Source organism: Ahaetulla prasina, chromosome 3 (assembly GCF_028640845.1).
Source record: "Ahaetulla prasina isolate Xishuangbanna chromosome 3, ASM2864084v1, whole genome shotgun sequence".
NCBI classification, from domain to species: Eukaryota; Metazoa; Chordata; class Lepidosauria; order Squamata; family Colubridae; genus Ahaetulla; species Ahaetulla prasina.
The window spans coordinates 154,943,206-154,964,922 of NC_080541.1; the positions used below are offsets into that span (position 1 = coordinate 154,943,206).

At 35.6% G+C, this 21,717-nt stretch overlaps 1 long non-coding RNA gene across 2 annotated transcripts; it reads left to right on the forward strand.

The window, feature by feature from the left end:
- The first annotated feature begins 7,350 nt into the window (after positions 1–7,350).
- On the forward strand, positions 7,351–21,445 carry LOC131196214 (uncharacterized). 2 transcript variants are annotated; one of them, XR_009154660.1, is made up of 4 exons: positions 7,704–7,753; positions 11,291–11,487; positions 20,251–20,460; positions 20,582–21,445. It is a non-coding gene; the product is annotated as an uncharacterized LOC131196214 (long non-coding RNA). The 2 variants fall into 2 exon arrangements; XR_009154661.1 differs by lacking the exon at positions 11,291–11,487 and having other exon boundaries at positions 7,351–7,753.
- Positions 21,446–21,717: the final 272 nt, after the last annotated feature.

Below are 21,717 nucleotides of genomic sequence, written 5' to 3' on the forward strand. Positions count from 1 at the left end.
CAAGGGAAATAATAAACAAGGGAGCAAAGTGAAATAACTACATACCTTCTGTGAGTCGTTTTCCAATTTAACTGTTACAACTCATTTAACTTTATAATAGTTTTCCTCTCTGTTCTCTCTTTTCCCCCCCCCGAAAGGAACAATATAGTCATCATGTACAAAATGTGAAAATAAAATGAATATGTGCTAATGCCTTTGTTTTCCAAAGAAATCCACAAGATAAATGACATGTCCTGACATAAAAGTCCCTTCAAATAACACCACTTGAGACATGCAGAAGAGCCATTCATCTCTCTGACCTGATTACTTTGAACCTGGTGATGATCTATCTCTGTTTCACTCATTCAAAATGCAGTATCCATAAGGTTCTAGAGATCAGGCCTCACCATCAATCAGTGTTACTGGACTATATTTTCAAACAAAACATTTTACACACATAGACATTCTACTTTCATACAAACCATGAAACCCAGGCAAGTAAACTGATTGGCAAATCATGGTGCCCATGAAAGGGGGAGAAAGCACAATTCCTTCATATTAATTCAATACATTAATACTTACTTAACTTTCATCAGAATTCTAACATATTCATTACATTCTTAAGAGCTCACAAGAGCTGGAAAACAAACAGCATTAAGGGATGTGTAAATGCTTGAGAATGTCTCCTTTGATGAAGCTTAAAAGAAACAAATCTGGCTAGAATGATGTCTTGGAAAAACACGCAGACATATCCATTTACTCAAGAGTCAATTATGAGTCATTTATAAGCACAGAATCTGTGTTTATCTAGTCAGTGGTTTTTAAAATCTGATGTACCCAGGGAGCTTTCTATATTGATTTATTAACCAAGGAACCACTTAGCCATGCCTTTATAATGCATGGAATTCTGGGAAGCATTATAGAATGTGTTCCAGGTTAGGCCTATTGCTTTCCATCATAAAAATATAGAAGTCATACCCAAGGCATTGACAAATAATCATTTGCCAGTTCTTTGGACAAATAAGGTTGAAAGCCTAATGAATTAGGGTCTGTGATTATATTTTGCTAACGAAGAAGATGATGACACTGATGTTTCAACTCAAACTAGTACTTTTAAGTTTACTTCAGCTCCAGCAAAGTGGGCAGGAGGTTGGTTTGGAGAATACAAGGCATGCCATCTACAGATCTGTTTTGTTTAACTTTGTTATGGTTTGAGAGGTCCTTGGTGCTGTCTGAGCTGGCCTTCTTTTCTTGCAGACATTTCATTATCCAAACTAGGTAACCTCATCAGTGCTAATAAGGAGTGCAGTTTGCTGTCCTTGGTAGCACTGATGAGGTTACCTAGTTTGGGTAATGAAACATCTACAAGAAAAGAAGGCCAGCTCACAGAGCACCAACAACCCCTCATTCCAATCCTGAACTAGAAATATTCTGCTTTATTGGTTTGTTATGGGTTGTTTTTTTTTCATTGTAGAAGTTGTGGACTGGGAACACCAGTCCTGGAAGGTCACTTTCTTACCCGTTGGGAAAAATCAAGATTCCACACTATAGAGCAGGAGATGAGAAATGTCCATAGCAATATTAGTATAGAAATGATACCAATGGTGAAATCTATTTTTTTTTTACTACTGGTTCTGTGGGTGTGGCTTGATGGGCATGGCAGGAGAAGGATACTGCAAAATCACCATTCCCACCCCACTCTGGGGCCAGCCAGAGGTGGTATTTGCCTGTTCTCTGAACTGCTCAAAATTTCCGCTACCAGTTCTCCAGAACCTGTCAGAACCTGCTGAATTTCATCCCTGAATGATACCCTTTATATATTAGTATGCAACATTGGGATACAAATATGAAATTTGTGATATTGTGACACATGTTCTGCCATTGTATCATTGTAGTTATGTCCATTTCATACTGAAAGTTCGGGAGAAAAGTGAGTCGAAATAATGATACAGAAGAAATGAAATCAGCTGAAAATAATAGTTAAACCTCAGCATCATCTTTTTTTATCCCCATCTAGCCATGCATGAGATTTCATAATTTTCATCAGTCAATTCTTCCTGTAATGAGAATACATATAGCCAGTTTTTACTGGTTGCTGGAAAGGGTAAAGAAAAAGTCTATTCAGAACTGAAACATGAATTCATCTAATGTGTTCTGGGACAACTGAGCTCTGCGGGAATTGTTCCCAACAATATCAGTAGGTACGGCCTTGCTGTCTCTTTCCTTTCTGTTTGGCAGATGCCAGAGAAATCCACACTGATGGAGAAATTTAATTGGAGACCCAGAAATCAACTGGATCTTTATTCACAAAAGGACTGAACAGAAAAATTATCTTCAGTGCTCCGATAGTCAGAAATATAAGAAGTCAGCAAATATTACCAATGTCTTGATGTCTTCCAGAAAAATGCCTCCACCAAATTCTAAAGATTTGCTATTTTGACCATATTACTAAGGAAGAAGTGGTCCAAAAGAGTTTCTTCTGCAAACAAAGTAACATTGTCACCCTCAGAAGATTCCAACTTGCAGGTCATATTCTCCACATGGAGAATAATTGAATCCTCAAGATCGCAGTGAGATGGACCTCCATCAATGTCAAACAACCAAGAGGATGCCGTCAAAATATATGCTGAAAAACATTCATGGAAAAGTTAGATTCTAAACATCACATGAGAAGACGGTGAAGTACTTGCCCAAGACCAAAATGCTGGAGATCCCTTGTTCTCTATAAGCTGCATAGCTTGGTAGGACTAAAATGCTCTGATGGTGCCAGTGTAAAACCAACTTTGAATAGGTGTTTATTGGTTTGATCCTAAAAAAATAATAATTTAGCATTGAAACACAGCAAGAAACAGAATGTATTTGTCTCATGGCCCTTCTTCTGATTTCTTGTTTGAAATGAAGACAAATAAATGGATGTGCTCTAAGCCCTGCTTGCCCTAGAAATGGAAGTGAGAAAATTAGAAAGCTCAGGGATATCAAAAGCTGCACTTCATCCCTGAGTCAGAAGGGAAGTATAAGTTTTACTAGGCTTTTGGGAAAATAAGCATCTGCAAATTCAGTCCTAAATAAGCAGGGCATGTCTGAAGAACAGGTGTCTTTAGACGTAAAGGCTGTCTTGGGATTATAGGATTCTGAACACAAAGAAGTGTCTCCTGCCAGCCATAATGACTCAAAGTTAAAGAATTCAGTAGTTCTAGTTCTTTGGGATGATTAAAATTGAATGATCTCTAGATATCTTCTAATTCTTTCCTGCCTTTTAATGGTTGTGTAGACCATTGCAACTCAGATACGGTAGCCTTAAACAACAAAATCAGGTTCAAAAAATGTAGAGTCAGAAAGCCAATTTTCACGATATTAGCACCAACAGTAAATCAGGAAACACAGTCATACAAACACTAACGATGAGACAGAATTTCTAGCACTGGTAATTTAGAACAAACGACTTATAAAAAATGTATGGTTGTGAAAGTTGGACCATAAGGAAGGCTGAGCATCAAAGAATTGAGGCCTTTGAACTATGGTGCTGGAAAAGATGCCTGCAAGTCCCTTGGACTTCAAGATGATCAAACTGGTCAGTCCTAGAGGAGATCAACCCTGATTGCTCTTTAGAAGGCCATATCCCGAAGATGAAACTCTAATACTTTGGCCACTTAATTAAAAGGAAGGACTCACCAGAGAAGACCCTAATGCTGGGAACGATTGAGGGGAAAAGAAGAAGGGGATGACAGAGAACACGGTAGCTGGATGGAGTCACTGAAGCACTCGGCATGAGCTTAAATGATCTCCAGGGGATGGTAGAAGACAGGAAGGCCTGGCGGAAAGTTGTCGATGGGGTCGCGATGGGTCAGACATGAGTTCGCAACTAACAACAACATTTATAAACTAGGCTAGTCATGAATTGCCTACTCTGAATGCTTAAAGCCAAAATACATTATTCCTATTGTTGCTTCTATAGATTTTATCAGTTGTGTTAAAAATTTATGTGTGCTATTTGGAAGCTATCAAATGTTAGTGTTATGTTAGTGTTCATGAGTAACTGGTTGGATGCATTTGATTTTTTGATTTTTTGATTATTTATTTGTACATCTTTTCTTAATAATTTTTCCTCCTTAAATATGACTTTACCTCAGAAAGGTAATGCATTAAACAAAAGTAAAATGAAAATCTTGAATTTGATGTTGAAATCATATTGGGTTTTTCTGTTAACATTGACTTAATGCTGCTGATTTAAGCATTTTTAAAATGCGTTTTTAAAAAAAATCAGCCACAAAATCAACAATTAAACATTCACACATGCACACAGCTACTGGAAAATAGAAAGATTCTGTAGCATAATGAAATGCATAACTGCATAATTTAATGAGCGTTCTGACAAGTGTAATAGGTTTTTTTTCTGTAAAGAAAATTGCAAAACGTTATCATTGCAGGTAAAGAAACTCATCAAGTGGCGAAACTCAGATATTATATGGTGATGACATCCATCTGTTACATGCTTGCTTACAGCAGATAATGTGGTAAGAACAGCCATCATCAATCACACATTAGTATAATCCCACTTCACAATCCTGCTACTTCTGGGTCATTCAAGGATGGTGGCTATAATACTAATTAAAGTGTAAAGTATTTTACAGAGTGTCAGTGGACATAATTATATTTATTTTTCCCTTGCAGGCTAAAAGGGCAATCAGAATATTAGCACATGAGACCCTTTCTAGCAGTGTATTCAAACCTTGTAATTATCCAAATGTATTCGTAATGCAATAAATTGCTTTAATTGATTGATGCAAAACTGTGAGAAATCAGAGGGAAATGAAATGGTCAACTTAAAAGGAAATTAGATCTGATTCTAAGGTTATTTTTGCAAAGCTGTGAAGAGGAGTCTATTATCAGAAATGGCATTCAAAACTCCCCTTTAAAGGACATTGTCATTTGCCTTGTAGTATTTATATCTATATCTCTGTCTGGATTCTCATCCATTTGTGTTGGAACATTAAATTCCTATATTGTTGCAATGGAAATACAGAAGTATGGCCCTTGCATCATGACATCATAATTCATGTTTCCCCATGTTGATACTCCTGTGGTTAAAATCATGTACACTTATATGCCACCCAGAGAAAAACAGTTCAACCACCTGTATCATATCCAATAGCTCCAGAAAAGTCAGGTCTTAATCATCTTCCAATTATTTCTAACTACACATCTGCATGCTTTTTCTACAACTTTATACTAGGGAGACCTGACATGGATCATGCCTAGACTTGTATTGAATGATTTTATTTCTTTGATATGCATTTGAGCTGGCATAAATTATTACTTCTACTATATATTATATCACATCACAAATCTATTTCTGGTTAGCAGAATTCATGATTTTTTGATGATTATAGAAGTTTGATGCCAATTCAACTACAAAAGAGAGGACTGGCTTATTGGAGATGAGGTTGAAAGTTTGTTTAGCTTCTAGTAGCACCTATCTATATTTACCTACACATACAGATATGCATGTGCGCATACACACACACATATACCCCTCATTACTTTGTGTAAAGGTCTAGTAGGGTTCCAGAGGTGTAGGATTCATAATTACCCTCAGCCTTTTGTTTTAATAATAACCAGATGTCGCATCAGACTATTTGTTTTGTAAGATTTTGTAAGATTCCTTTCCCACAGCTCATACTATTGATATCTTTTCTCTGAGAATTGCTGGCTCTTGGCTTATTTCTCATCTATTCTGTGTTACCTTTGGTTGTATCTTTTCCAGTTGAATTGGCATCAAACTTCTGTAATCACCAAAAGATCATGGAATTAAAGCTTAAGTCTGTATACCATACAGCTGAATGCACAAATTGGCCTAGAAATTGTACTTTTATATACATAGAGGAAATGCACTGTTTAAAACAGTAAAATGGTTGTACCCATGTAAATAATATAATTAAATCTAGTTAAAACTAAGCCAAAGAATAAATAGAACAGTAGAAATTCTCATGAGATCTAGGCATTTTCAGAGATCCAGTAGAATAATGAATACATATACTATCCAACATACTATCCAAACTTACATATCTCTTATCAGAATCCCTAAAACTTGTCTTGGGCTGCCCAGATAGTAGGGGTCTATTGGAATGAATTGTTAGGACAGGTGTTTTATGAATGTTAATAGAGTATCTGCTAATGAGACACTGGATTGTTCTGTCATTAATTTCTGAATGCTACCATTTTGATTGTCTGATATGTCTCTTTAACCTTTCTTGACACATGCAATTCAGAAGATTGGAATAAGATGGAAAGCTCAAAGGCTCTTTCCTTCCCTTTAAACAGAAATATACAGTAGGTTTTTAGCATTTTTTGTCATATGAGTGATAGAGCTGGACTGAATCCCCATAACAGCTGCTTGAAAACATGTTTCTAACATTTTTTCTAGCTAAGGAGAGGCACTGTTATCCATTCTCTCTCCAAGGTAAGTACTGAATCTTCAGTGCTTGCTTATTTATAACATGAGGGTAGGTTGACCTGAATATTTATTTATTTATTTATTTATTTGTATTTTTGAAATTGTTGACGCCTAATGCTACAATTCTATTTGCTTAAGGGTGGTTTTTTTAAATTTATTTATTTATTTAGTCAAACATGTACAAGATAACAGGTATAAGTATAAACATGGACATGAACATAGGAAATGAGTACAAATAAATGGGGACAGAAGGACAGGGACGGTGGGCAAGCTGGTGCACTTATGCATGCCCCCTTTACAGACCTCTTAGGAATGGGGTGAGATCCACAGTAGATAGATTAAGGTTGAATCTGTGGGGGTTTGAGGATGTAACAATGGAGTCAGGTAGAGCATGATCTTCACTGACTCAGCTGAGGTTTTTTTTTGTTAAAAAACGTATGCCTTATTCCAGCTAGAAAGCCGGTACAACCATCTAGTCAGATTAAAATGGAATCATTCAACTACACTTAAATTCTGATATTCAATTTGCTTACTTTGAGTAAGACTTGTGCTTATATACACATGGTTACAATGCAAACAGACCTTAGACTATGATTGTTCGTTTTTGAACAGCTTTTCATTTAAACAAACGGGTCTGGATGGGGAGAAACAGGCTCAAGCTTAATCCCTCCAAGACGGAGTGGCTGTGGATGCCGGCATCCCGATTCAGTCAGCTGCAGCCGCAGCTGACTGTTGGAGGCAAGTTATTGGCCCCAAAGGATAGGGTGCGCAACTTAGGTGTCCTCCTGGATGAACGGCTGTCGTTTGAAGATCATTTGATGGCCGTCGCCAGGAGGGCCTTCCACCAGTCGGCTGGCGGCCCCCAGGGGAAGGTCCTTCTCTGTGGGGGCTCCCACACTTTGGAACGAACTTCCCCCGGGCTTACGCCAAATACCTGACCTTCGGACCTTCCGCCGCGAACTGAAGACACATCTTTTCATTCGCGCGGGGCTGGCTTAAATTTTAAATTTTAAATTTTAAATTACATAAATTTTATCGATTTTAAATTTTTTACTAATTTTAAATGGGGTTTTGGTTTTTATAAATTTTTAAAGTTCTAGGCTAATTATAATAAGTTTTTTAACTTGCATTTTAAATTGTATACTGTAGTGTCTGTATTTTATTGTTGCCTGTACACCGCCCTGAGTCCTTCGGGAGAAGGGCGGTATAAAAATCAAATAAATAATAATAAAATAAAATAATAATAAACATAACAATGGTCTCATTCTTCAGATTCCCATGACACTGGAATGATCCTCCCTTCTCTGCACCCACTGCAAGGTATGTCCTGTGCTTATTTTTTGCAGCTTCCAGAGTTGCATCTCCAATTTCATGAAGTCCTTAAAAAAGCTTTTTTTTTTTTTTAGTAACAAGAATGCTTATAACCTTGAGCAAGAGTCATCCTAAATTCAGTTCTAAAAACAGCAGAATCTGAAGGAGTTTAGTGATCTAAACTCTTCACTTTAAGATAACACACTGATGCTATTCCATACCTGTGTAGTTTTATTTGTGTCTTTACCATTGCTATACTGCTTATTAATGAAAAGTTCATAAATGTTAACGTTATGAAATATAAATACAGTTCAAAGAGCATCCAAATCAAACTATTTCAGAATAATAGAGTTGGAAGGGACCTTGGAGGTCTTCTAGTCCAATCCCCTGCTCAAGCAAGAAACCCTATATCATTTCAGACAAATAGCTGTCCATTCTCTTCTTAAAAACTTCCAGTGGTTGAGCACCCACTACAATTTCAAAAGACTATGACAAGTATATTTGAAAATCAACTGAAAAGTCTGTGGATGCAAATATATACATAAGAAACAACCATTAGCAAAAGGTCATATTTTCCAAGGTTAGAAATTCACCATTACATTGTCATTATTGGAAAGTAGAGATTGATGGAACAGGGTATTCTTTTCACATACAGTTTGCTTTAAGGACTGATTTCTCTTCTGGCAAATTTGTATTCTGAGTTAAGGGAAAAATCAATGGTAACTTCAACATTGGTCACTCTTATTTTCCAAACCTTACAAGGTGCCTGAAATTCTCTTCTATCCTTTTTTCATTTTTTTCAACTTAAACTCTTTATGGCATTTCTGATGGCTCCTGGAATGGCCATCTGGTTGTGTGACACCAGCAAAAAGGATTCCTTGCACAACATCTTGTGGGCTGTCTCTATTGAAATATATTCTGTAAAGTTGGTAAGGTAACCAGACTGTATTTAGTAAATGTGGAGTATTTGGAGATGGGTAAAGAAGGTAAGTCATATGATAGTTTTCTGTATATACAGTAAAGTCTTGCAGCGTGCTATGGAGGTATTAATGTGTTTTTTTACAAATCCAACCAAAATACAACGTACTGTATAAAGTAAAATAATCTAGAAAACTGACACTTGGACATTGAATTAAGAAGTGTGTATGTGAGAGAATGATTCATGTGTAAAAGTTAAAGATTTGTTGAATTCTATGAATAGCAATAGCACTTAGACTTATACACCCCTTGATAGTGCTTTATAGCATCTCTGAGAGGTTTACAAAGTCTGTATATTGCCCCAACAATCTGGGTCCTCATGTTATTGACCTCGGAAGGATGGAAGACTGAGTAAATCTTGAGCCTTGTCAGGATCAAATTCCAGACTGTGGGCAGAGTTAGCCTCATACTATTGCATTCTAACCATTGCACCTCCAAGGCTCAGTGGTTAGAATGCAGCTGTAACCAACTAGAATATGCAGTATTAGATGTTTAGAGGTCTAACTGTTTTTCTTTTGATATTTACAAGCAAGTTTAAACATTCACAATAGACTGGAGATTGCAGTTGTATAGCCTCTCTGTTCCTTTTTTTTATACATTATCAAATTTAATAATTCTTAAGCATATTGTACTAGCTCTCACAAAAAGCAACATATTTTATCCTACAAATAAAAGCTTTTAGCAGACTTTAGGGGATGTTTTAGAGTTTTGTTCTCAGCAGTGATATTCCCAGCATAGAGGAAAAAATGTATAAAATACAATCCACCTACTAGCTTTTTTCAATTCTGTTGGGTGAAAGATTATCATTGCCAAGTCAACTCTGTAAGGTAATTTCATTTTCATCTTGCACTGCACTCACTGCTGTTGCTGAGATTCATATTTGAAAATTGTATTCAGGTCTACTTTGTTACATGAAAAACATACAGTTCAATTTTCATTTCATTTCCTAATATCAGAGACACTGCAATGAAAGCAGAGAAGTAAACACAAAAGTTGTGTAAAGAATGTCGAGTCTCTGGGTATTAATACATTCTTTTCCAGAAAGAACTTTAGAACTATCTTTGAATTTCCATACATACTGTCTCATTTGGATTTTAAAATGCACGTTTATTTATGGAATAGCCTGAAAGATATGAAATGAGCTTATTAACTATTTTCTTTAAAAAACACTTACGTTAATTCTTCCCGCAGACTGGTCATGTATAGAAAATATATAATCATGATGATATATATAAATTAATATTTTATGAATAATAATAAATATTTATTTCATCTGTGGCAGTCTTATCAACATAATTTGAAAAAAAAAAACTACATACTTTTAGATTTATTTATTTTTTGTTTACATTTATACCCCGCCCTTCTCCGAAGACTCAGGGCAGCTTACAATGTATAAGGCAATAGTCTCATTCTATTTGTATATTTTTTTACAAAGTCAACTTATTGCCCCCCCCAACAATCTGGGTCCTCATTTTACCTACCTTATAAAGGGTGGAAGGCTGAGTCAACCTTGGGCCGGGCTCGAACCTGCAGTAATTTCAGGCTCTGTGTTTTAATAACAGGCTTCTCTATTGCCTGAGCTATCCCGGCCCGATTATTATTATATATTTTATACATAACATATTATATCATCTTATATTGACCTGACCTACCCGATCACAGTAAAGTTGACTTATTTATTTATATAGAATAGAATAGAATAGAATAGAATAGAATAGAATAGAATAGAATAGAATAGAATAGAATAGAATAGAATTTTTTATTGGCCAAGTGTGATTGGACACACAAGGAATTTGTCTTGGTGCATATGCTCTCAGTGTACATAAAAGAAAAGATACGTTCATCAAGGTACAACATTTACAACACAATTGATGGTCAATATATCAATATAAATCATAAGGATTGCCAGCAACAAGTTATAGTCATACAGTCATAAATGGAAAGAGATTGGTGATGGGAACTATGAGAAGATTAATAGTAGTGCAGATTCAGTAAATAGTTTGACAGTGTTGATGGAATTATTTGTTTAGCAGAGTGATGACCTTCAAGAAAAAACTGTTCTTGTGTCTAGTTGTTCTGGTGTGCAGTGCTCTATAGCGTCGTTTTGAGGGTAGGAGTTGAAACAGTTTATGTCCAGGATGCGAGGATTTGATTTGATTTGATTTGATTTGATTTGGGAGGCAGATATGCTCCCAAATCAAAATTGCAAATATACTATCAGGCAAGTTATATAAATTAAGCAATATTAACATTATGAAATGAATAATAGCCTTCTAATGATGTAATTGGTTTAATAAAACCTAGTTTAGACCCAGAATCTTCCTGTAGCCTATTTGGTCTTGTGTTTAAAGAACTAGGCTACAAACCAGAAGATTGTTTGTCCTCTTTAGGCACATGAAAGCCAACTGAGTGACTTTGGGTTAATTTCAGTCCAACTGACCTCACAGAGTTGTTGTGGAGGAAAAGAGGAGGAGGAAAGATTATTATGTATCTTTCCAACCTTGAATTATTTATAAGGTAATTGTTACACCACACCATATAACTTTATATAATGTTGTTGCCCTCTAGCCCCTTCAAGTGGCCAGAGAGACAAATATGCCCCAAGTATATTGCCTTGAAGCTGACCGAACCCATTTTACCCATCACCCGCACTCTCAAACCAAGTGAATGCTGAGAAGCCAGACTACATTTCCTTTAGCATTTGGAGAAGGCAGAAGCACAAGGTCGTCCAAGGACAAATCCACATCCCACACAGAGCAACGCTGGTGAGATTTAAATTGCTTGTATTTATTAATTGATATGTTCAGCAGTAACTTAATGCTGTCTAACTTGTACTTGGTTCTCATTGAATGTATTCCTATTTTCTCCAGTTTCACCCTATCCTGTTCTTTCAATAAAGCATTCAGATCTACGCACATGGTCTGTTTTATTGGAGGTTAGGTGGGTTTAGCTGCGTGTCAAGCTGCACACAGACTAATGTGTAGTGAGGACAGAACAATAATAAAGGCAGGATAAAAATCTAATAAATATGTAGACATCAAAATTGAACAAAAGGTTGAAACCTCTTTAAAGATTTCTAAGCAGTTATCTGCTAAAAGAAATCAGAAATCTGATAGCACCTTTTCTGACTAATCAATTTTATTAAAAGGCATAGCCTTTTGTGAGCTGTAATTTCTGCTTTTAATAAAAAGCCTATGCCTTTTAATAAAAATTGTCAATTGGAAAAGGTGCTACCAGATTCCTGGGTTTGTTTGTTTGTTTTTTTGCATCATAGATTAACACGACTTTTCTCCAACAATGTCTGCTAAATGAAAGTGTATGTTCTCTTCTGTGGAATGGACCAAATGATCCCAAGGAGGGGTGATATTTGGATACCATGCTAGGTATAAGGTAGGGGTGTCAAACTTGCAGCCCGCAGGCCGGATGCGTCACATGCTGGCCATACTCACACCTTGTTTAGCAAAGTGGGGGGGCGTTATGATACGCCATTGTGACGATGTGAGTTTGATACTCCTGATATAAGGGACAACTTGACAAAGCATACAGTAACTTCTTCAAACAAGAGTAAGTTCAATCCTGGAAGGAGATATGAACCACTGATGGAAATGAAATACTTGATTATGAAGTCATGGAAATTCACTATAAATCCGAAACCACAATGATGAAATATACTAGAAAACTAGAATACTTTATCAAACAGTGCAACATATCTTTGCTTATTTGTTAAGAAATACTGCTAAAGTTTTTGCTCATGGCCAGTAAAATTAATTCATGTCTAAAGTTTAAATAGTATGAATTTGACAGAGCAAGATTACAAGGATGATGATTGTTATTTATAGCATCTTTTTATAGCAATGCAAAATTTTAAGTTAAAATATATCATTGCATAATCTATTTTAATTATAGGCACTATAGGGACAAGCATTACCAGCTTCCTTTGTATTATGTATTGCTGTATTATGGCGTATTCCCGCATGGCACATTATTTGGTTAGCTTGCTTGGTATTTAATTACCCCCTATAGTGAGAAGCAAAGCCATAGAGTGTGTCTTGTTTGGGGCAATCTTTTTATTATTATTATTATTTTTCACCATCTTCTATAACCAGTTATTATTCATTCTTTTGACTCCCTTTCAATGTAATAGCTGAATGTCCAGCTGGTGTCATAACAAAATGTTGTTATATCATCAGCCAGGGATTTGTTTAGAGACTTTTTAAAAATTATCTTTGAAGGTTTTGTATACAGATCCGTAGAGTTCACTTTCATCTTCCTATGATTTATGTACTTAGAAGAGCAAGTTGGTTAGTTGAAACTGTAAGAAATAGGCAGAAGTCCTGTTGGTCAGTTTCAAACAATAGCATGAATAAATAATGTTAGTAACTTTATTACACTGCAATAAGATCAGAATCTCTACTTAAACATCAGAGTTCCTATTCTCAACTCTTTACAAAGACGAACTGTAAAATTATTGCTGTTTACTATGCATGTTAAACATATATAGAGTGATTGTAACTCATAGCATTATTACCCCCGTATAGATTATTCAAATATGCCCAGAAGTGGGCTTCACATAATTTAACGACTGGTAGTGCAGAACCGAAAATGGGAGCGCACACACACCTTCCGTGCTTGTGCGTGGTACCTATTTATCTACTCGTATTTGCATGTTTTTTAACTGTTAGTTGGCAGGAGCTGGGGTGAAGATGGGAGCTCACTCTGTCATATGACACTGGGGTTTCAAACCTGGGCTGCCAGCTTTCTAGCTGACAAGCCCAGCATCTTAACCACTGAGACACTGCATCAACCCCTATATAAATCAATATATTAATCTATACAAGAAATTAATATTCATATCATGGGCACTGCAGAAAGTAAATAGTTTTTCTCTCTTTTTTCTGTATAGCATATGCATATCTGGAAATGTCAAAAATAAATCTGCAATTTTGTATGTGATTCCTTGCTTGAGCAAGAATTTCTTAGTATGAAAATCCCACATTTTGTTGAATCTTTGTGCATTACAGTATTTGAAAAGATTATTTTAATTGCTTTCCCCTTCATTTCTTGTTTTTTTTTTTAAATTTCTAATCGTTGTCAAAGAAATAAATTTCGGTGTAATAATTATTGTTCCAAACAAAAAAAAAAAGTGAAATACTTTTTCAGTACATTTCAGTAATTTCCTCAAGGCTTTCCCTGAAACGAACATCCTTGCCAAGGAAATACTCTGAAAATTATTTCATTTTTGATACAATTTTATTGAAGTTTTAAAACCAAGAGTAAACATTAATGCAGATTAAAGTGGAATAAGAAAGAATAAAGAAAAAGAAAGAAAGCTAAACCACAGAAAGAAAGAAAAGAAAAATGTAGAATTTTTTAAAAAAACATAAACAGGAGGCTTGCAATATTCTTTACAACAGTTCAAAGGGCATTTATAATTTATAATTTAGCCTCATGCCCACTTCCACTGCTTTTTTGCTCACCCATGATCCTTTTGTTTCTCTGTTTTGGTAAGAAAATATTTCTGAAAAAAATGACCCAAACAATGATAATGGATTGTCTAGTATAGTTTAATAATCTTGGGTTTTAGATAGAAGAGTTGGATTAGAAGACTTCCAAGGTCCAACTAGAAGATCTCCAAGGTCCAACTCTGATATGCTGCTATTCTATGATATTCATCTGCAATATTAATCAATGACTATATATGTAGAGATTAAAATTAAGGGATTCCAAACCTGCTACAGCATTGAGCTCCCAAACTGAGGCATCTATGCCCATCTAAAGAGTCAAGTCATTTAGAACCTTTTTGGATACTTTGTGAAAGTTGGGAATTTGAAATCAGTTTAAGATGAGGGTCCTCAACTTGTTTTGTAACTCTAAGCATATGATTTGATTATGTAGTTAGTATGTGATAATAATACAGCCCTGGAGCTTTTGAACTGGAAAGAAAAGACCAAAATCACTCCACTTTCTTTTTATAAATGATATTTCTATTCTCATTTTTAAAGTAAAGAATGTATTGCTTCTAAAGGGCATTTTTGTAATCTACTATGAACAATTTTAATTTAGAGCCAGAAATAATTCTGAAACTCTGTGGAAACTCTTAATACATGGAATTCAATTCAAATAAAAAAGGTATTTTAATATGTGATAATCCCTCCTGTGCAAATTTTACAGGCTTCTATAGTCTGGGAATCCCTATTCTATTTGAATCAACTGTATTTTAAGAGAAGATATAGTGATCAGGTTACTATCTTTTTAAAAAAAATACCATTCAATGTCCTCATTCCTTTTTTTTTTTTTTTTTGATGAATATATTTTAAAAGAACTAGGATTAGTCATTATAACAATGTTTTTAAAGGTACTATAGAAAGTAATTAAGTCTCTTTTTTTCATTCTCATATACTCACACAGCCAATGCCCTGAGATACACACTGAGGTTATTGATTGATTACCGTTATATCCCACTATCCCCCAAAGATAGTAGGGAATATCTCTTCTCTACTACCTTTATCCCCACAAAGTTTGATTACTTACTAACGTTCATTTGAGTGGAGATTGAACTTGGGCCTCCTGAGTCCTTGCTGATCCTCTAACCACTACTCTGAGCTGCTTCTTTTGCACTATTTGAAAAGCAGACTTTTCATCAAGTCTTCTTTTTTTATCACTGCATCATAGTATCATTTTATTTCAACGTTATTGAAGGAAGGAAAAGCAATCCTAAGTGAAGTTTTTCAAAACACCCTCCAGAAGTTACAATTATACTAACTTCAAGTATTCCTTTTCAAATATTCTTTCAATCTCAAAATATATTTGTTGGGAATAGGCTAAAGCTCTTTCTTAAAAAACTAGAAATCTAATAAAGATACTTTACACTTATGGGGACAAATCCTTGTTCCAAAATGTTTTTAAAAAACCCTCACTCTATATAAAATCCAATTCACTATGTTTTTACATATAATAATATTATGTAAGATTTTTATCCTATTTCTAGAATAGTGTTCAAAGGATATCTTGAAGTATTTTTCTCTAGTAGAGAGATCTTTAACGGCCCAGATATTTATGAAAAGAATATGGAATGTAGCCACTATTCCACCTATATATTTTATCTGGATCTGGAGGGGAATTGTAATGTACAAGATGGCCCCTTGTTTTGCTAGACATTAAGCAAAAAGTACCACCTCCTTTGTGTTATTTCATCCCAGGAGAAAGGCAGGCACTAATAGAGTAGGTGCTTGTTAAAGGAGGAGAAGCACTGAGGGAATTGTGTTTGTCTTGAAATATTTGTTTTGAGGGGAGAGACCACCTTCCAATTCCCATTCACGTAACAGAAAGACATGCACTAAGAAGTCATAAAATGTTTGATTGAAAGTAGTGAACAAAGGTTTTTTTATCTGTCAATCAATCGACAGAGAATAACAACCAATAGAATTGACAGGTTTGGAGAGAAAGGGAATGTAAGATGTAGTCAATAGGAACAAGATATTATTTTTTAAAAAAATATGGAAATTATGAAATTATAGATTTTTTAAAAATCTAAGGGCCTGAAAAGGCACTTTGGTTAGTTGACAAAATTAAAGCAACTACATAAAACACCACAAGTATTCTGAAAAAAAATGTTTATTTTAGCCCTGAAATCAGTCCACATTTCACTTATTGCTTGTCGAATCTTTTACCCGTATCTTTTTAAACTTGTGTCATTGGTCCCTTTAAACTTCTGCATGAGAATATCATGTATGAGATATGCTATGACATTATTGTCATGTTTTGTTCCTTTCTAATTTGAAACCATTGTTGTCAATACTAAAAATATCCAAATCAATACAAAATAAAATAAAATAAAAATGGGCAAGATACTTTATACTTTCCTCTTAATTACATTATTTTTTTTTTAAAAAAAACGTTTAAATGCTTGTTTAGTTCTAAATTTTTACATTTGTGTGTTTGGAAATTGCTTTTTTTTCTCATTTTCAATAGGTCAATATTTCTTTTATTTTACCTGTAGAAAGGATATTACTACAGTGACCCTTTTTTCAATATTGACAAAGTCTTGAAAACTCAGCCCTTTGAATTTTAAAATGCTTCAGGGAACATCTAATGGGCAAAAGTAATTGGGCAAACTTTTACTCCTTAAGAATCACACAAAAAGGAAAAGATAAGTTAAAGGAACTGATTTCATGCCATAAATCTCCAAAAAGCACACATACAATACAGAAATAAGGGGCTGAAAGTTACAGCTCCTCAGTCGCTGTAGTAGATTTTGGGACTAAAAAATAAATGGGAGCAAGCATAGTTTTTCTATCCCAATTCTAATGTAAACATTGTTTGCATGAATATACCTTTATCATATTTACCTGCTAATGAAAATTGCTGAAGAATTTGGGCTGTGGAGTTTGGTGGTAAATAAGAGTAGTCCTCGAATTACAACCACAATTGAGACCACAATTTTGGTTGTTGTTAAACAGTGGTGGGTTGCTACTGGTTTGCTCCAAATTGGGCGAACCGGTAGCAGCGGAGGCAGGAGGCTTCCTCCACCTGTTCGGACATCTCTGTGCATGCACAGAAGCGTTGCATGAGTGCATGAGTGCGCGCACGCCCACGAGCAAACCAGCAGCGATGGGATTTGAATCCCACTACTGAATCACAACCAATTTTACAATCTTTTTTGCCACAATTGTTAAACAAATCATTGCGGTTAAATGAACCATGTGGTGGTCACTAAGCAAATCTAGTTACCCCCATTGACTTTGCTTCTTTTAGAAGTCAGCTGGGAAGATCACGAATGGTGATCACATGATCTAGGATGCTGCAACCATTGTAAATGTTTGGCTGGTTGCCAAGTGTCCAGAGTTCCATCACATGATCATTGGGATCCTGTAATGGTTGTAAGCACGAGGAATGGTTTTGAGGGACATTGTAATTTTGAATGGTCACTGAACAAATGATTGGAAGTTGAGGACTACCTGAATTTCTCTCACACAAGAGTTGAATCACTCCAACTTAACAAGACATTTTGCCTCAATAAGGAATCTCACTCTGTTTCAATGTCAAGCTTCCAAATCTTGAGTCGATAGAGTCTACACTCTATAATCGGATCAAAAAGCTGCTTTGCTCTGCTATTTCACAGAGCAGTTCCATTCAACAAACTTTTGTGCTCGAGAAACATTTTGAGGGACATGATTTATTCGAATCTTCATTGGAGTTAAAAGTGGATACTCATCAGAGATGAAAATCAGAGATGCAAAACTCAACCAAGAACATTTGAGGGGAAAAATGAATATAATTTCCTTCCTTTCTTCCTTCTTTCCTTCCTTCCTTCCTTCCCTCCTTCCTTCCTTCCTTCCTTCCTTCCTTCCTTCCTTCCTTCCCTCCCTCCTTCTCTCCCTCCCTCCTTCCCCCATCCCTCCCTCCTTTCCTCCTCCCTCCCTTCCTTCTTCCCTGCCTTACTTCAGAAATTATTAGGGGTGAAGTTAAAAGCTGTAACCCAAATACATCTTTCCAGGGAAAACAAAGCACTGACTCAGCTATATGGTGTCAAATTAGGCAATTACCACTCTACAAAGCACCTTTGCAAGGAAATGAAAACTGTTGACTCAGCCATAAAAACATTTAGAAGGCCAAGAAATGATGCTAAACTGGGAAAATATTCGGGAAGTGAGCAGAGCTGTGGAAAAGGAAACTGATTTTCTAGAAAGAAATTATGCTGCTTTTTCTTTCTAAACCCTCTTGTCTTTGTAGTTTCACCCATTACTTCATAATGGCACTGATGGACCTCACTGAGCACATGATGTGTGATATCCTATGAAATACTTGGCTCAGTGGTGGGTTTCCCCCCCGGTTCAGACTGGTTCTATAGAACCGGTAGTAAAACCAGCGGGAGGCTCCGCCCACTGACCCAAACGTCATCAAAAGTGATCTGCACATGTGCAGAAGCTTCTGTGCATGCGCAAAAGAGCGCGCACAAGCAGAGCAAGCATGTGCGTGCTGGCACGATGCGAACCGGTAGTAAAGGTAAGTAGAACCCACCCCTGGCTTGGCTGCTGTATCCAATCCCATGCACATTCTAATTTGCATAAATCTATAAAGAGCGACCACAACAAAAAAACTCTTTTTTACTTCAGGTTTTTTCTCCAGCGCTGACAATCAGCAAATTTGTGCTTCTGATAATGCTTACTGGTTAAAACATATCTCTAAAAATTCTATTAGAATACATCAATATTACTGGAGTTTTAAAATATAATATTGGATATTTATTTACCTACATAGGTCATAATTAAAATTTGTTAGTGTGTAGTTTTGTGCCTTTTTTTTTTCAAAACCCCCCCCCGCCCCTTTCACCCTTTGGGTTTAGAGAAAATAGAAATCCTGGCAGATCTCCCATTCATGCTATCAATTAATGCACTCCTGTGGAGTGACACATCCAAATTTGGTCCCAAGAGAATATGTGGTGAAATTCTTCTAATAATTACATATTATCACTGCGCAGTGGTTTTGATCTGATTCCAGAAAGATAGTTCAGAATATGTGATTGAAGGAAAGGGGTGGCTGCTTTAAAATTGCAGAAACGGCTAACTTTACATTTCTGTATGTTACGAAAAACCTCTTTGGAATCAAGTCTTGCAAGGCCTATTAAATAGTTTGTGCTCAGCCTGATTCTTGAAAAGAAGATTGATTCCGCGGTTATACAGTATACCTTCAGAATGACATTATTAATTGTCCCAAAGTTGCTTTTTCAAAAAGCAGCTGGACTTTGTTTTTCCTTGGAGATGTTTCACTTCTCCTTCAGAAGCTTCTGAATATTTAATTTCAGTTCTGACTGAAATTAAATATTATATCGCGTGAATTGAAGAAGCTTCTTGGATGAGAAGTAAAACGTCTTCAAGGAAAAACAAGAAAGCTCAGTTGCCTTTTGAAAAGAAAAGAAAAAGCATCTTTGGGACAACCATGACCCATGACTGAGAATTTCTATCAACATTAATTGACATATAATGGACTTTGTCTGAGGACCAATTTTCTACTCCATGAAAGTTGTTGTTTGGGGATGCATGTGTTGAAGGTAGAAGAGTGAGAAATATTGTGGGCAGATTCATTTTTAATAGTTAAGTGCTGACTATTTCTAAAATTTTCTTCCTTCTTTGAAACTTACAAAAAGCTTTAAATATTAAATTACTTCATAAAAGTGTGCCTAGGTAATGAAGAGTATATTCAGGCCAGCTCTATGAATATCCTCACCATCTTTTTTTTTTTTAATATTTTGCAACATTTATAAAAGTACAAAGTCAAGGAAAATGGACTTAGATCTTCATTTATTTCCTAGAATACTTTTGTGGTGTGCCTGGCCTCATTAACACTCTCACCAACTTACTTTGTAATCAAGGGTACCATAAAACAAACAAATGAATAAAACCCTGGGTAAAAGTGATCTGATTGTGAAGCCGTAATTGATTATATATGAAGAACAAAAGTTATGAAGAGAAAATGGCATTGGTGTATTAACGCTTCTGACGCTATTTCTTTGACTTCATGCATTACAGAGTATTCGGTGTGTCCCTGAGGCAATTCAATAGTTAGTCAACAATTCTGTCAGTGCATCAACAATGTATGCCATTCTTCTCCAACTTGATGCCCTTCTGATGTGTTTGAAGTCCAACAAAATTTCCAAATTGCAACAAAGCAGAGACAAAAGGCATCCTCTTCTCCCCTTTCTGGTACAAAGCCTTTGCATAGAAGGAATATCTGATCAGGTCTGTGCTGACATTCAGTTCTTCATTTGTTTGCATTTTATTTTGACTTCTTTTCATAACAAATATTTAAACAGTTCTTCTTTGTTTAAGTTTTTCTCATTTTTTTTTCTCATTTTGCTAGATGGCAACAGTACTAAGAGCAAATAAAACCACAGTCACAACAGGAAATGTCATCAGATACCTGGATCATATTACCATATGTGGTGGACATGTGTTGAAGCTAAAAGATACTGGACTAAAATATACATGTGGTTGGAGAAAATGATCAAAAAACATATTGACTTTAAGCCAGAAGTCTTTCTGTTGGGAATTATACCAGAGATATATACTAGAGATTTAAAATATTTGATTGTGAATATTGTTACAGCAGCCAGGATTGTGTTTGCTAAAAACTGGAAAAATGAGAAGTTACCTTCACAAGACGAAATAATTAGGAAAATGATGAAATGTGCAGAGATGAGTAAATTGACATTTGAAATTAGAGAGCAAGAAGATAAGCAATATTATAAAATATGAGATTTATTTTATCATTGGCTAGTTGGAAAGATATGTTAGAAAAGATAATATATGATATATGAAAGAGATGTTTATTTTGTGATTGCATAAGAAGATATGTTAACACCCATGCAGCACATTGTAATTGGTTTGATGAGGGGTTTTTTTGTCAAAAATAAATAAAAAATTTTCACACACACACACACACACACACACACACACACACACACACAAACACCAACCACAGCCACAACAGAAAAGAATAAGAACAATACCTCTATTGTTCAAAGAACAAGTACTGTACCTTTCTCAATTCCTTCCTCAGGTCATACACTTTTTCCCATAATGCGGTGGGGTCAAAAAAGTCAGGATAGTAACTGTAACCGTCAACCTGTGATTGAAGCTCTGTCCCTTTTAATACACATCTTTTTATTTATTTATTTATTTACATCTATCTATCTATCTATCTATCTATCTATCTATCTATCTATCACCATCATCTATCATCTATCTATTATCTATCCACCTACTTAACTACTTACTTACTTACCTATTTTTTTTTTTTGTTTACATTTATACCCCGCCCTTCTCCGAAGACTCAGGGCGGCTTACAGTGTATAAGGCAATAGTCTCATTCTATTTGTATATTTTTACAAAGTCAACTTGTTGCCCCCCCAACAATCTGGGTCCTCATTTTACCTACCTTATAAAGGATGGAAGGCTGAGTCAACCTTGGGCCGGGCTTGAACCTGCAGTAATTGC